The sequence below is a fragment of the Carassius auratus genome, chromosome 50 (assembly GCF_003368295.1).
Source record: "Carassius auratus strain Wakin chromosome 50, ASM336829v1, whole genome shotgun sequence".
NCBI classification, from domain to species: Eukaryota; Metazoa; Chordata; class Actinopteri; order Cypriniformes; family Cyprinidae; genus Carassius; species Carassius auratus.
In genome coordinates, this window is record NC_039292.1 from 4,097,165 (window position 1) to 4,110,150 (window position 12,986).

At 35.3% G+C, this 12,986-nt stretch overlaps 2 protein-coding genes across 2 annotated transcripts in view; both read left to right on the top strand.

The window, feature by feature from the left end:
* Positions 1-12,986, top strand: part of LOC113066682 (uncharacterized) — a 672,150-nt gene that overhangs the window by 412,869 nt on the left and 246,295 nt on the right. The gene's annotated exons all lie outside the window — the stretch shown is intronic.
* The window catches only part of LOC113066693 (leucine-rich repeat and immunoglobulin-like domain-containing nogo receptor-interacting protein 1), a 77,987-nt gene continuing 73,525 nt past the window's right edge, over positions 8,525-12,986 (top strand). The window contains exons 1-3 of the mRNA XM_026238659.1: positions 8,525-9,417; positions 10,509-10,650; positions 12,208-12,412. The gene's annotated coding sequence lies outside the window, so the exon portion shown is untranslated. The remainder of the gene's footprint in view (positions 9,418-10,508; positions 10,651-12,207; positions 12,413-12,986) is intronic.

The window sequence follows — 12,986 nt, forward strand, 5'->3', positions numbered from 1 at the left end:
TTTTGATGAATCAGTAAATGAACAATTCATACTGATATGGTTCTTATGTTTAACTCACTGATTTGATTGGATCACAGCAAGAGTTTCAGTGAATATCTCAGCGTAGTTTCTCAGCGTATGACTTCCATTATAGTCTGTAGTAAGTCTCACTCCACATTCTCGTGTCTGTCTCTCCCTCCCGGAGCGGCAGTGGTCTCCACGGTCATCTGTCTCCACCTGTGCGGCTGATTCAGGCAGCTTGTGCTCCTCCACAGACTGTGTTTCCCGCGGTGTGTCTGAATCTCTGCTGTTCTTCCTGTGGTGGACATGCAGCTGCTGTGAAAGTTGTTCTCAAACTGATGGTGAATTAGGAGATTTGTCTCTCCGAGCTCCGGGAACTCATGCGTTACTAACAAAACAGCAGAAATAAACATGAAGGTCACAGTCTGCAGTGTTTATGGTATTTGAACGGAATAAATCACCACGACTGAAATCCGGTTTGTGGATTAATGTCCATTGCCAACTAAATAGTTCCAGTGTTTTTAACTAAATGTTTTTTCATATACATACTTTGAAGTCCAGATCATGCACTACTATGGTATACTGTAAATGCAAGTACCATAGTTTTACCATTATCATCACGTTTTATTTATTTGCTTTATTAAACTAACTCGTTTGAATGGGAATAGTCCTCAGATTTGTAACTGATCTGAATCTGATTCGATCTGAAATTGATGATTCCCAGTGTCTCTACCAATCCATAAACTTCAGTGAGCTGTATGTGATGCATTTTTAGTTTATAGAAAAATGACTTATTGTTTGTTGTTAAATTAATAGATTAATTGATAAATTTACTATTAATGTTTTTGTAGTTGTTAATATTCAACTTTATAATATAAAGACGATGATCATCAGTGGGTCTTATTCCATAAATGTTCATAAACTGCATGTGATGCATTTGAATTAATAAAGAAATTAAATTGATTATTTATTTATTTATTTTCATAAATGTATTATTGTTGTGTTCAATGTAATTTTTTATTTGAAAGGTGATTTGAATTCATAAAGAATATTTATTTATTTATTTATTATTCATTCGTTCGTTCGTTCGTTCGTTCGTTCGTTCGTTCGTTCGTTCGTTATTATTATTATTTATTTATTTATTTATTTATTTATTTATTTATTTTCTAAAGCCGATGATCCCCAGTGTTATTCCCATTCCACAAACTTGGTGAAATATGAAGTGATGCATAAGAATTTATTCAGAAAAGAGATTATTTGTTTGTTCGTTCGTTCATTGTTACTATTATTAATTAATAGCCAAGCATGGCCCCTTTTTTTTAAAGCGAAAAGGCCCCACCCCCCTCCAAAAAAAAACGTATTTATTTATTTTATTTACTCTTTTGTTTGTTCGTGTGGCATCGTCCCTAAGAGCTCACCACTAAGCTATGTCTGCAACAATACGTCTGTCATTCTGCCTTTAGCAGAGCAGTCAATATCGTGTTCTGATGTAGGGAGAGTTCGGGAATGGAGGCGTAGTTCAGCTAGAAATCCTCCTCCTACGCTGCCTATTCTAAAACATATAAAAGTCTATTTCTGATTCACTCTGAACACAATAATCCCGCTCATGTGGAGCAGAGGCTTTTCCAGTGAGGAGGCAATTGAGGGAAGAGGGCTTGTATTGCTCTCCGTCTGAGAGGTAATTAATTTCAATTCCATTCATTTGTCTCTTTGCCTGACATTTTTAGCACTGACACTGATGCGGAGTTTATATGGATTAATAATACCCGGCTCATTCCCGTCGTGGCATTAACCTGCTTTTGTGTATTATCTGAGAAAAACAGACCCGAACGCAAGCGCGGCTGACCCACATCATTACCCTGAACATGAACAGATGTTTACAGGTAATCTCAAGTTAATGTGACATCTGATATTCATTTACACGAAGCCTGGCCTGTTTACTGTCCTTCACGAACAACCACAAAACAAAAGACCATTGTAATATTTAATAAAGATGCTTTTGTTATCAGCATGCACACCATTTTACCGGCTAAAAGAGAAAACTGAGCAAATGTAAAGACTGAAAGCTCTTCCTCGGGTTAAGGAGTTGGTAGTTGAAAGCTAAAGAGAAAGCTGAACCAAAAATGTTAATTCTGTAACTTACTTGTAGCTCAACTGGTAGAGCATTGCTATCAAGCGCAAGGTTAGGGGTTCGATTCCCCGGGAACACATGATAGGTAAAAATTGATAGCCTGAATGCACTGTGAGTCGCTTTGGATAAAAGCGTCTGCTAAATGCATACATTTTATTTAATTTAACTTAATAAGACTTGAAATATAGTGCACAAGTTATATGAGCAGGTTTCATGATACTTCATAAATGTAGTCCCCAAAAATCTCTTTTATTCGGATTAGAAACAACATGAGGGTGAATAAATACTGCCAGAATTTTCATTTTTGTTTAACTGTCTCTTTAATTTTGAAAAGGCCACACTGGGACTCTCTGAGCTCTGAGCAGGGGGAGGTCTAATAATCATTCTCTCTTTTTTAAAAACATACCTTGTTTATTTATTCTGAAATAGCCTTGCTGGGTTTTTCCAAGGTCTGTGTGGATGAATAAGGCTCTCGATGGGAGAGCATGAGTGGGCCGAACCCCTCTGGGTGTTTTGAGAGGCTCCTCAAACAGAGACCAACAAAAGCTTAATCAAGCGTCATTCTCCAACACAAATATCACAGCACTCTTTAAAACACACGCCACTGCATGAACAATCAGGGCTATAATAATAATAATAATAATAATAATAATAATTAAATAAAAATCTGTATTGTAGTTTTTATTTTTATTTGCCTTTCATTGGTAGTCAATTTCAGTTTAGTTTTGGTGGTGCATGAAAAGCTTTTTATTTAATTTAAGCTGTATTTCAATGCAGTTTTATTTTGTCTTTTTTTCTGCCACAGACTGTTCCATCTGCCCATGATAACTCATACTTTATCAGAAGCCGCTCCATTCACAAAATAGCAGTTTTTAGTTGAAGTTTATTTTGTTGAATTCGTATAAACACACTGTAGCATGACTCCTGGGGCATTTATGATTCAGCAGCATGGATTATTCACTTAGATCTCATGTCAGTTTCCAATGACCCCCAACAACTACTCACTGATTCTACAAAGTTCACTCCATAATCTTTGAAATATATTCTGTTTTAACTGTTTTTCACCATTACCAATTTGCTGCACAATGTTGTGTCCAGTGTTCTTCTATTGTTTATACACTGTGTATTTATTTATATTTTGAATTCAATTTATTTTTATATTTTCAGTTGTCATTTTTTAATAATTGGGTTATGTGCTTTGTAATTTCATTCGTTTTTATTTCTTAAATATTTATGCTAAGTTTCAGTTAATATCTTATTCAGTTTGACCTTCTTATTATTACAATTATTTTATTTCAGTTCATTGCAAAGGCAACATTTTGAATTTACTTATCTATCTAATTTATGTTTTACATTTATCAATGAGTGATCAGGTGGACGCTTTTTGTTTTGTTTTGTTTTGTTTTGTTGTGTTGTGTTGTGTTGTGTTGTGTTGTGTTGTGTTTTGTTGTGTTGTGTTTTGTTTTGTTGTGTTATGTTTTGTTTTGTTTTGCTTCGCTTTGTTTTGTTTTGTTTTTTGTTGTGTACGCCAGAATCCATCAATTGTCAGAAGTTGGGAGATTAAATTAAAGTTTAAATTGATCAATGAAATACTATTCATCTAAAAATAAGATGTTTTATTTATTTTGTTGTAGGGCACTTTTATAGTTTCAGTTTAGTTTCGATTCTGTTATAAACCACCATTTTTCTTTCTTTATTTAAAGATTTTTCACCTCTAGAATTGTATTTATTTCTTTATTTTTGCTAGGTTTTTGCTAGTTTTTTTGTCTTATGGCAACAATAATGCGCTGCAGTTTCATGCAGGTTTGAGACACAAAGCCTTAACCTCGGCCCTGGCTCTCTTTTCTGAAGCTCTGTTGTGCTGCAGTGTCTGCTGTTGATGGATGGTGTGCTGCTCTGGCTTTAGCTGTAGTGTGCGGCGCTAGCTCCTGAAGGAGCGTCAACCTCTCTCTCTCTCTCTGTCTAAACGCCCCCTTATTTCAAAGCAGCTTTCAAAAGCAGCATCTTTGTCGTATGTTATTATGATTTCCCCAGTGAAGGCGCACAGCGTCCGCCTGCTGCCCCGTGAGTGTGTGTGGCTATCAAAGGACACAGCAGTACTGGTCACAGTACCCAGGAGCATAGCTGGTCACCAGCAGATGTTGTTTTGGAAGCAGATCCCCAACGTGACTTGCCAGTGTTTTGACCAGGCCTATTATTGCTGTCAGTGCGCATGAAGTGAACTCAAAATCAAAATATATGGCTTTTTCTTTTTTTCTTTTTTTTTATAAATACTTGCTTATTATGAATGATTCATCATGTTTTTCCAAATAAAAAAAAGTTTAATGAGTGGGGTTGTTCCTCACATTTTTCACCAGGCCTATTTCTGCTGTCTTTAACAGAAACTTCAAAGCTCATCAAGTCAATGTGGATTTTTCTTTTTTAATGCATATGTCTGGTATTATTATGAAATACATATGGCATTATGAAAGGTTTGCTCATAGATCAACCCTCAAGGCTTCGTATAGTCATTTAAAAAGCTTACCCTCAATTAAAAGACACATAATCCAGGTATTACTTCAACTACTGAACAATAGGTGGCCAATGACATAACTAATTAACTGTTCGCGTACAGCAGTTTGCAGTGAGAATTTTAATGAATTACACGGTCAGAACCTGATTGAACAGAAACTTAATTAATAGAACTGACATTAAAATCATCATAGCGACTCGGTGGACTTCTATAATATGACATTTCTACACAACTAGGTAGAAATTATTTTTTACAGTTAATTGGGAAAAACCAACCAACTATTGAAACATCGAGGGCACCTATTGGTTGAAATTTAAGAGCCCTTAATGGAATTTGGAATAACATTATGAATAATTCAGTATAGGAAAAGGTATTAAGAAAGAAAAGGAAATAAATTATGTTTTCTCTTCTCAAATCTGAATTTGAATTAAATTAGCCACGCCCTGCTGGAAATTGACTTGATTATGAAATGTAAAAGTAAAATAAAGTGCTCCTCCACCTTAGCCGAATTATTCTAAATGAGTTTATATAACATAAGAGCATATTTTTTATAGGTGGAATTTCAAACAGATCTATCTAAACCGAAAAATAAATATATAAACTCTCCTTTAAAGTTTGCTTTGACAAGTTAAAAATAACTAAATGACTCAGTCGAGCATAACATCTTCTCCTAATGTGGTATGTGGTAACTGCGTGTTCCCAGTTTATTTTCAGTGGCAGAGAGGCGGCACTCTTTGTCATGCACCACTTTGAGCTACAAACCACGCAGGATAAGACTTATCTATTCGTGTCATTGACCAATCAGAGGCTGATTTCACCACCAATCAAAAATTTCATTTACAGGTTTTACAGGAATACTCTGCTATTGGTTTCCAATTTTCCCGAGCACTATAAATCTAATTATGATCTCTTCAAAATGTCTGTGCTCCAAATGTAATCCATTTTTGAGAGACATTATGGATATACAAAAGCTGTTTTATTAGATGGGCACAGATGTTTTCCATAAAGGGAAGGTCACAAGCAAAGCTTTTACTGTGTAAAATTCCCCTTATGCACGTGGCACATGGTTGATTCTTCATGTTCTGACAAACAGGTATATTTCAGATAACTGAACATTTGGCAGACCCTTCACCTTGGATGACCACCCTTCATTTAAAGCTGAAAAACGAGCTGTTCTTCAATCCAAAAGCGATCCTCGCCAAGATCTGGCCATCTCTACAGACAGCTCAATCATCTCTGCCTCACTGAAAGCCAAGGACCTTGGCATGACGCCAGATCTGGATCTGGAACATGTGGTATACCTGACTCTCCTGCCCTGTTAAGACCCCAGTCATCTAGAAGATCCCAAATATATTCACTCACACGAACTTTGGATTCAAAAATAAATAGCTCCCTCTCTATTCATGAATGTGAATCTGAATTGAATTGGCCACACCCCACAGGAACAGGAAGTTAAAGAAATATAACACGGATAATGCATTTTGGAAAACCTATCCATCATTTGCATTGTTCATTTGTATCATTCGCTTTTATCATTTGTTCAATCATTCATTATTTGATCCCCCTATCGTTTTCTTTTTTGCAATCTATCATGTGTTCTATGTTTTGTTTGTTTGTTCTAGCTTACATTCATTGTCCTATCTATTATTAACTATTGTTCACTTTTTCTATCGTTCGTTCTATAGTTTTTTTATCATGCATTATTTTGTTCAATTATGTTTGTACTGTAATTCATTTTTCTATCTATCATTTGTTCGGTAGTTTGCTCTATCATTCATTGTTCTATCTATCATTTGTTCTTTTTTCTCTCTGTTGTTCATTCAGTCGTTCATTGTATGTTTGTTCTATCTATCGTTCGTTCATTATGTCATTCATTTGTTCTGTCTTCTGTATTGTTTGTTCTAGCATTTGTTTTTTCCATCTGTCATTTATGTGTCCTATCTATCCTTTGTGCGTTTGTTCATTCATTCTGTCATCTGTCGTTCTATCTGTCCATCCATAATTCTGTCTGTCATTCTATTAATCTATAAACTTTCAATTCTGACAGCCTTTCACAAGGCAAATTCAAAGTCTGACAAACTTGGCTTTTCTGGGTAAAAATTCAAGTTATGTGAATTTCTTTGAATTGATTTGCAATTCCGCATTCACATTTGAATTGAAATTCTGCATCATGTTTGTTACTAAAAATGAATTCAAATTTAGAAATTGAAATAGGAATCTACATGGAGTTTTCAGTTGTGTTCTGAATGGTTTGCATCCCCAAATTAACTTGCTTCTTATTTCTGTTCTAGTGATCTAGTCCTGGAATGCAAGAATAGTATTCAGCACCTATCATCTACCACAGCGCGACTGGAGTCTGAGCACATTTTGTCTTCAGCACTCTCTAAAATTTCCGATATCGCTCTATCTATTATTCTATCAATAAGCATCTTCAAAATGCTGAGAATGTACAGTAAGTACAGTAGAGATTATAGTGAATGTTCAAGTTGTGGCAGCTGCTCTTGAGTTTCCCGCATATCTTCGTTCCACTGAAATGAGACGTGATTGTATAGCAGAAAATGCATTTACGGAGACATGATCGTTGCGTTATGGAATTGCACAAGCATTAAGGAAGTGCCAAACTGTCCAGGGTTTCTGCTCCACAGAACTATTCATTTATTCAGCATGTAATAAAGTCAGCCTCTTCTGCGAATCATCTGGCTTTGAAATTGCTCAGCAGAAAAGCAGGCCTCTGACAGCTCCCGCTCAGTGCCGTGTACGTTGAGCTCTGTGCCAAAACTAGGAGATAACGAGCCCCCTGATGATCATTAGCTTGGATGACTGCATAATGAGCCTGGAAAATATCTAGAGGTCAGAGAGGAAAGCCTCTATTAAAAGCATTATTAAGCCACGAGGGTCAAAGTTCAGGATGGAGAGTGTCAAAGAGTTTCACAAAGTCCAGTTGGAGGAACTCAATGGTCAACTGTCAAAAGCTGCGCTCTGATTCACAGTTCCTACACAGAGTTTGCTGCTCACTACATGCAGAAACCATACAGTATATCATGAAAACGTACTTTAAAACCTTTGTTTTTTTGTTTTTTTTTACAGACCAATTCCCAGAATACTTAACATCACTTGACTTTCTGCCTCACCTTAATAGGAACTTGCTGAAATGTGGTTTGAAATGTGGACACTCTGAGTTTGAATCCAGTTTATGTTGCACTTTAAAGTGCCCCTAATATTCAATTTTTAAGGTTTCTAATATAGTTTTGTCTCCTACAATAGGTTTACATGCATGCAAGCACTTAACAGATCGTTTACTTTCACACACAGCTACATTACACACTGCATGCCCATTTTCCAAATGGCATACAGTAAAAGGGGCACTTTAAAATTTAATAGGCATTTGAAAATGTATATATTTATTTACTATATTTAAGTAGTAAATGTTTATTATACAAATCAAATTCATAATTTATTTATATTTATTCATATTCAAATATGAAATAAATATTTATTTTAAAATCTTAAATATTTATAGGAAATTCAATACGAATTTCAGTCATTTGTAAATTCTTATTTTTATTTATATTAATTTATCTGAAAATATTAAATATAAATTATAGATGAATACAAATTTTATTATTTCACACATTGTTATTTTTATTGATTTCTGTTCTTCATCTATCTTTTTTATATTTATCTGAAAATATTAAATATTTATATTATGTGTGTGTGTGTGTGTGTGTGCATACACATCTTATAAATTTGTATATTTTAATATTTTATATTTATTTAAAGTAAATACAGTTTATTCTTTCATTCATATTTGTATATATTATAAAAATGTATTAATTTACATATTGTAAATTATTTAATTTGTGCAGATAGATCTTGGTGCTCATGTGGATGATCATGGTTTGATTCTAACCATTCCAGAAAGTATTTTCCAATCCCATTTTCTGTCTTTTATATATGGCAAAAAGCCAAAAAATATATATGTATATGTGTATAGCAAGTATGGATATAGCCTGTCAAGACACATATCCATAATAAACATAAACAGGGCAGCATTCCCTTTTCAATATCATTATTAAAGACATTTTGTGACATGGTATTGGATTGAAATGGCACAGATTGAGTGTGGGATGCCACAATAGGAGGATGAATGTTCACTTTAAATGAACTCTTATTCCCGCTTGAGCTCTCATCTAGTCCCCCATCTGCTGTCCGGTGAAGTGAGTTATTTAGCCATCGCAGGACCATCAGAAAGAAAAAGATAGTGCTCTGTTTTGTACCAGCCATCTTCGTTGGGGTTAAAGGATTTCAGCACTCGGTTCACATCAATTCTCCCACAAACAGGTTTCACATCCAGCCATGTTCCTCCCGGGAGCCGCGTTTCACGAGACTCTCTAAGGTCAGGCGTTCTGAGTCCAGGACCCATGCAACTCTGCGGTGTCTCTCTCATTCTGGGAGACGGCAGCAAATGCTAAATTAGGACACAGAAAGCCTTCATTCCAATAAAGCCTCGGTCTCCTGAGTCAACGGACAAAAAGATCAGGGTTTGCTGGAGGAGGTGGTAAATTATTCATGGCTTTATACGATTTGCTGGGAGCAATTCTCCCTCTCTCTGTTGCATTCCTCTAGTCGTTCTCTCGCTCTTGCTTCTCTAGAAACTTTCCCTCCACCTGCCAGTCAAGACATCCAGTTTCCTGTCATATGTTTGACAGGATCTGAATATTGTATCTGAATGCTTGGGCCAATCAGAAGACCAGATACCAAGACATCTGTCCGGGTAAAATCTGTCAACAATGGAAATCTCTTCCATGTTAAACGTTTTACCCAAATATGAACATTTTTGTCATTTCTAATTTTACCCAGTCATTTTAAGTAGCTCCGCCCATAACAAAATCTCATTGGTCCAAAATCCTGCACCACTGTTGTATACTAAACATCAAGTAGGTTTTATTTGGCTTTAATTTGTTCACTTTGAATTGTAGTTTTAGTTATTTATTATTTTCATTTTGGATTTTTATTTTCATTCAGTAAAAGTAATAATATTGTGAGATATTATTACAATTTAAAATGCTTCATATTTTTGTGCAGAGTGTATTGATTTTAATGTTTTTCCCCTCAGGATCCTTTGATGTATAAGAAAAAAAAATTGCATTTATTTGAAGAGAATATTTTTTATAACATGATAAATGTCTTTATTATTAATGTACCTATTAATTTCTTTCAAAAAATTATAATTAAAAAATATTACTGACTGCAAACTTTTAAATGGATGTTTTCTGCAATGTTTGTTTCTATAAAACGTAATAATGATAATAAAATTTTAATTTTTTTGACAATTTGGCACATTTTATCTGCCTTTTCAAAGAAAATAATTCAAATTAATTTTAACATTATTAAAGCTTCTAGAATTAAATTATTCTCATAAAATGACTACATTTGTAAAATTAAAAATTAAATTTTAAGGTTAATAAAATCGGGTTTAAAAAAATTACACACAAGCATACAGACCTCGATAGACTTACATTAGAAAATATCAAAAAGAAAACTCTGGACAGCAAAAGTTGCTATGGTAGGATTGGTCAGTAATGTTTTTAAAGTGAGGTTTAGCGATGGGTCAATTTACATAAAAGGTCAATCCAGTTCAATCCATGATCAGTTTTTAGCCTGAGACAAAGAATCTGAGCAAACAAACAAGAGTCTTTGTCGGCTGTGCTGAAGGAGGATATCTGAAGATTCTCCTGTGCAGAAACTTTCTGAAGTCACACTGATCCTGGGCTTTTATCTTGAGCTTTCTGTTCTACAGTATCCTCTTCCACTCTCTTCCATAACTCTCTTTTTCCTGTTCTCACTGTTTTTTCTACTTCACAGCATCATAGACATCGTCCCTTCATTCTCACTCTGTCAGACGTGTGCTGTTGAGTCCTCAGCAAACATACAGCAACAAAGAGGATCCATCTCTGTCATACAGTACATGTGTAGAACAATGATGGAGGGAGTAATACAAAGACAGGTGAGCATAAACTGACACATGAAAAAAAATCATTATGTAATCATTATTTTATCTTGTTTTTAAAACATGCTTAAAAAACAATACATTTTCTTGGGAACAAATATTAATGAATGCTTTTATTCAGCAAGGATGGATGAAACTGCTTTAAAAAATGACACATTTATAAAGTTACAAAAGATTTCTATTTCAAAAAATGCTTTTCTTTTGAAATTTCTATTCATCAAAGAATCCTGAAAAAAAATATGAAGCAGCTGAACCATTTTGAACCCTGAAGATGATACGAAATGTTTCTCGAGCAGCAAATCCGCATATTATCAGTGACGCTGAAGACTGGAGGAATGACTGCTGGAAATTCAGCTTTGCATCACAGGAATGAATTACATCTGAAAATATATTACAGTACAAAACAACTATTTAAAATGATTATAATAAATAAGTTGTTTTAAAATATTTCACAATTCTTACTGTATTTTTGTACATAACACAGCCTTTGCGAACATACACTTATATAATTGCAATACCTTAAACTGTAATACATTCTTTTATTATTATTATTCTATGTAAATGTATGTGAAAAATAAATATTTTTAATTTTTTTCCATTGCAAATATAGTGATATTTGATGCAAGAAAAACAGCCAAATTATTAAAAAAAATTCAGCTGGAGATCACGTTTAGTGCAAAACTGACTATTTTGTGTTATGCTATACTGTTTGTTTTATGTTTACATGGATAATTTTATGGTGCTTTCTTTTCAGAAAATATATCTTGAATTTTTTAGCATATAATTTTTTTACTCTTTTATGTTTTTATTTAAAAAATACAAATTTTATAAAGTCCTTGCTGTTATTAGCCAGAAAAAATAAATAACAAATAATATTAATGATAGTAAAATACAGGTAAAAAGCATAAACAGTCCAGTAAAATATGGTTAAGTAGCACATACAATATATGATACACTGAAATAATACAATTATAACAAATATAGTATTGTTATTGGTGAAAAAGCCACATCAGTGTCAACACGGTTGATTACGAAGAAGCCACTTGCTAAAATTCTACTATGTTTTTTCCCATAACTGATTTTGGTATAGATGGTTTGGTTTTGATTCTCTAACAGAAAACACAGCCTGACTAAATGAGCTTTTCCTGCATGAAATTATCCTGCACCTCTAGTTGCTCCGTAGATTTGAAACTGATGAAGCCAGCCTTCAAACACGAGAATAAATCTAAGAAAATCATTCATCTTGGTTTCAGGATGTTTTCATGAACATGAGGATTCCCCCCAATCAATCTCTTTCCTCTCTAGGGGAAACCATTGAGATATTCCAGAGATCTCATTTGTAATTTTCCTTCCCCATGGGACAGTTTGTTCCATCAGAAAGCAGCTACTGTGATGGCAATGAAGAGAACAAATGTGATTGGTGCATCTTTGCCTCTCTCTCTCTCTCTCTCTCTCTTGGTTTCCCACACTCCACTTCCTCCCACCACCTTGTGCCGTCCTAATGCTCTCCCCTCTCTCTCTCTCTCTCTCTCTCTCTCCGTTGGCTGACTGTAGGTACGCCCTCTGCTCGAGTGTGTGTCGGAGCATGCCTGTGTGTTCATGTGTGTTGGAAGCAGGTGGATCACGGATGCATCTGCCAGCTCTTCATCAAGCGTGTGTTTCGTGTGTCTGGAGCGCATCAGCATTCTGGATATAATTCCGGCTCTGTGGATACGGACACACATTAGGACGGCCGCATCTGACTGTCGTTAAACATCTGGTAAGAGGTATTTCTATCACTCTTTTGTCAAGTAAAGCTTGTCTCAGTTTGTGCTTTTGGGCAGGTGCGCACTGGTTTGGCATCAGATGAAGCAGCTTTGAATTTCTGGAGTGTTTTTGCATCGAGAGATCCGTTAATATTTCAGAGATCAATGCATGCAACGTCTATATTTAGTCGGCGCGGCTCCAGAGAAATGCTGGTGTGTTCGGATCCCAGCCAGTTTCGCTGCCTCTTCTGTTTCCACAGGACAGGCGGATCATTTTAAGAGTGGGAAGGGAGGGGCATTGTGGGTACAGCTGACACGTCCAGAGAAGCGGACGATGGAGAGAGAGAGAGAGAGAGAGACAGGTAGAGAAGGCTCCGAGAGACTGTAACGAACATCAATATTTATTAGATTCAGCCACTTCAGCCTTAATTTCTCTCTGTGCACTTGGAAACTAATAAGAGAGAAATGTGATTAGGCGTCATGGGCGGAATAGCAGTTTCCACTTCTCTTCCCTCCAGATATGAAGCTAAAAAAGGTCCAGAGGGAATTAAAGAAACATTCACGCATGACAGAAACGCTTCTTGGGTA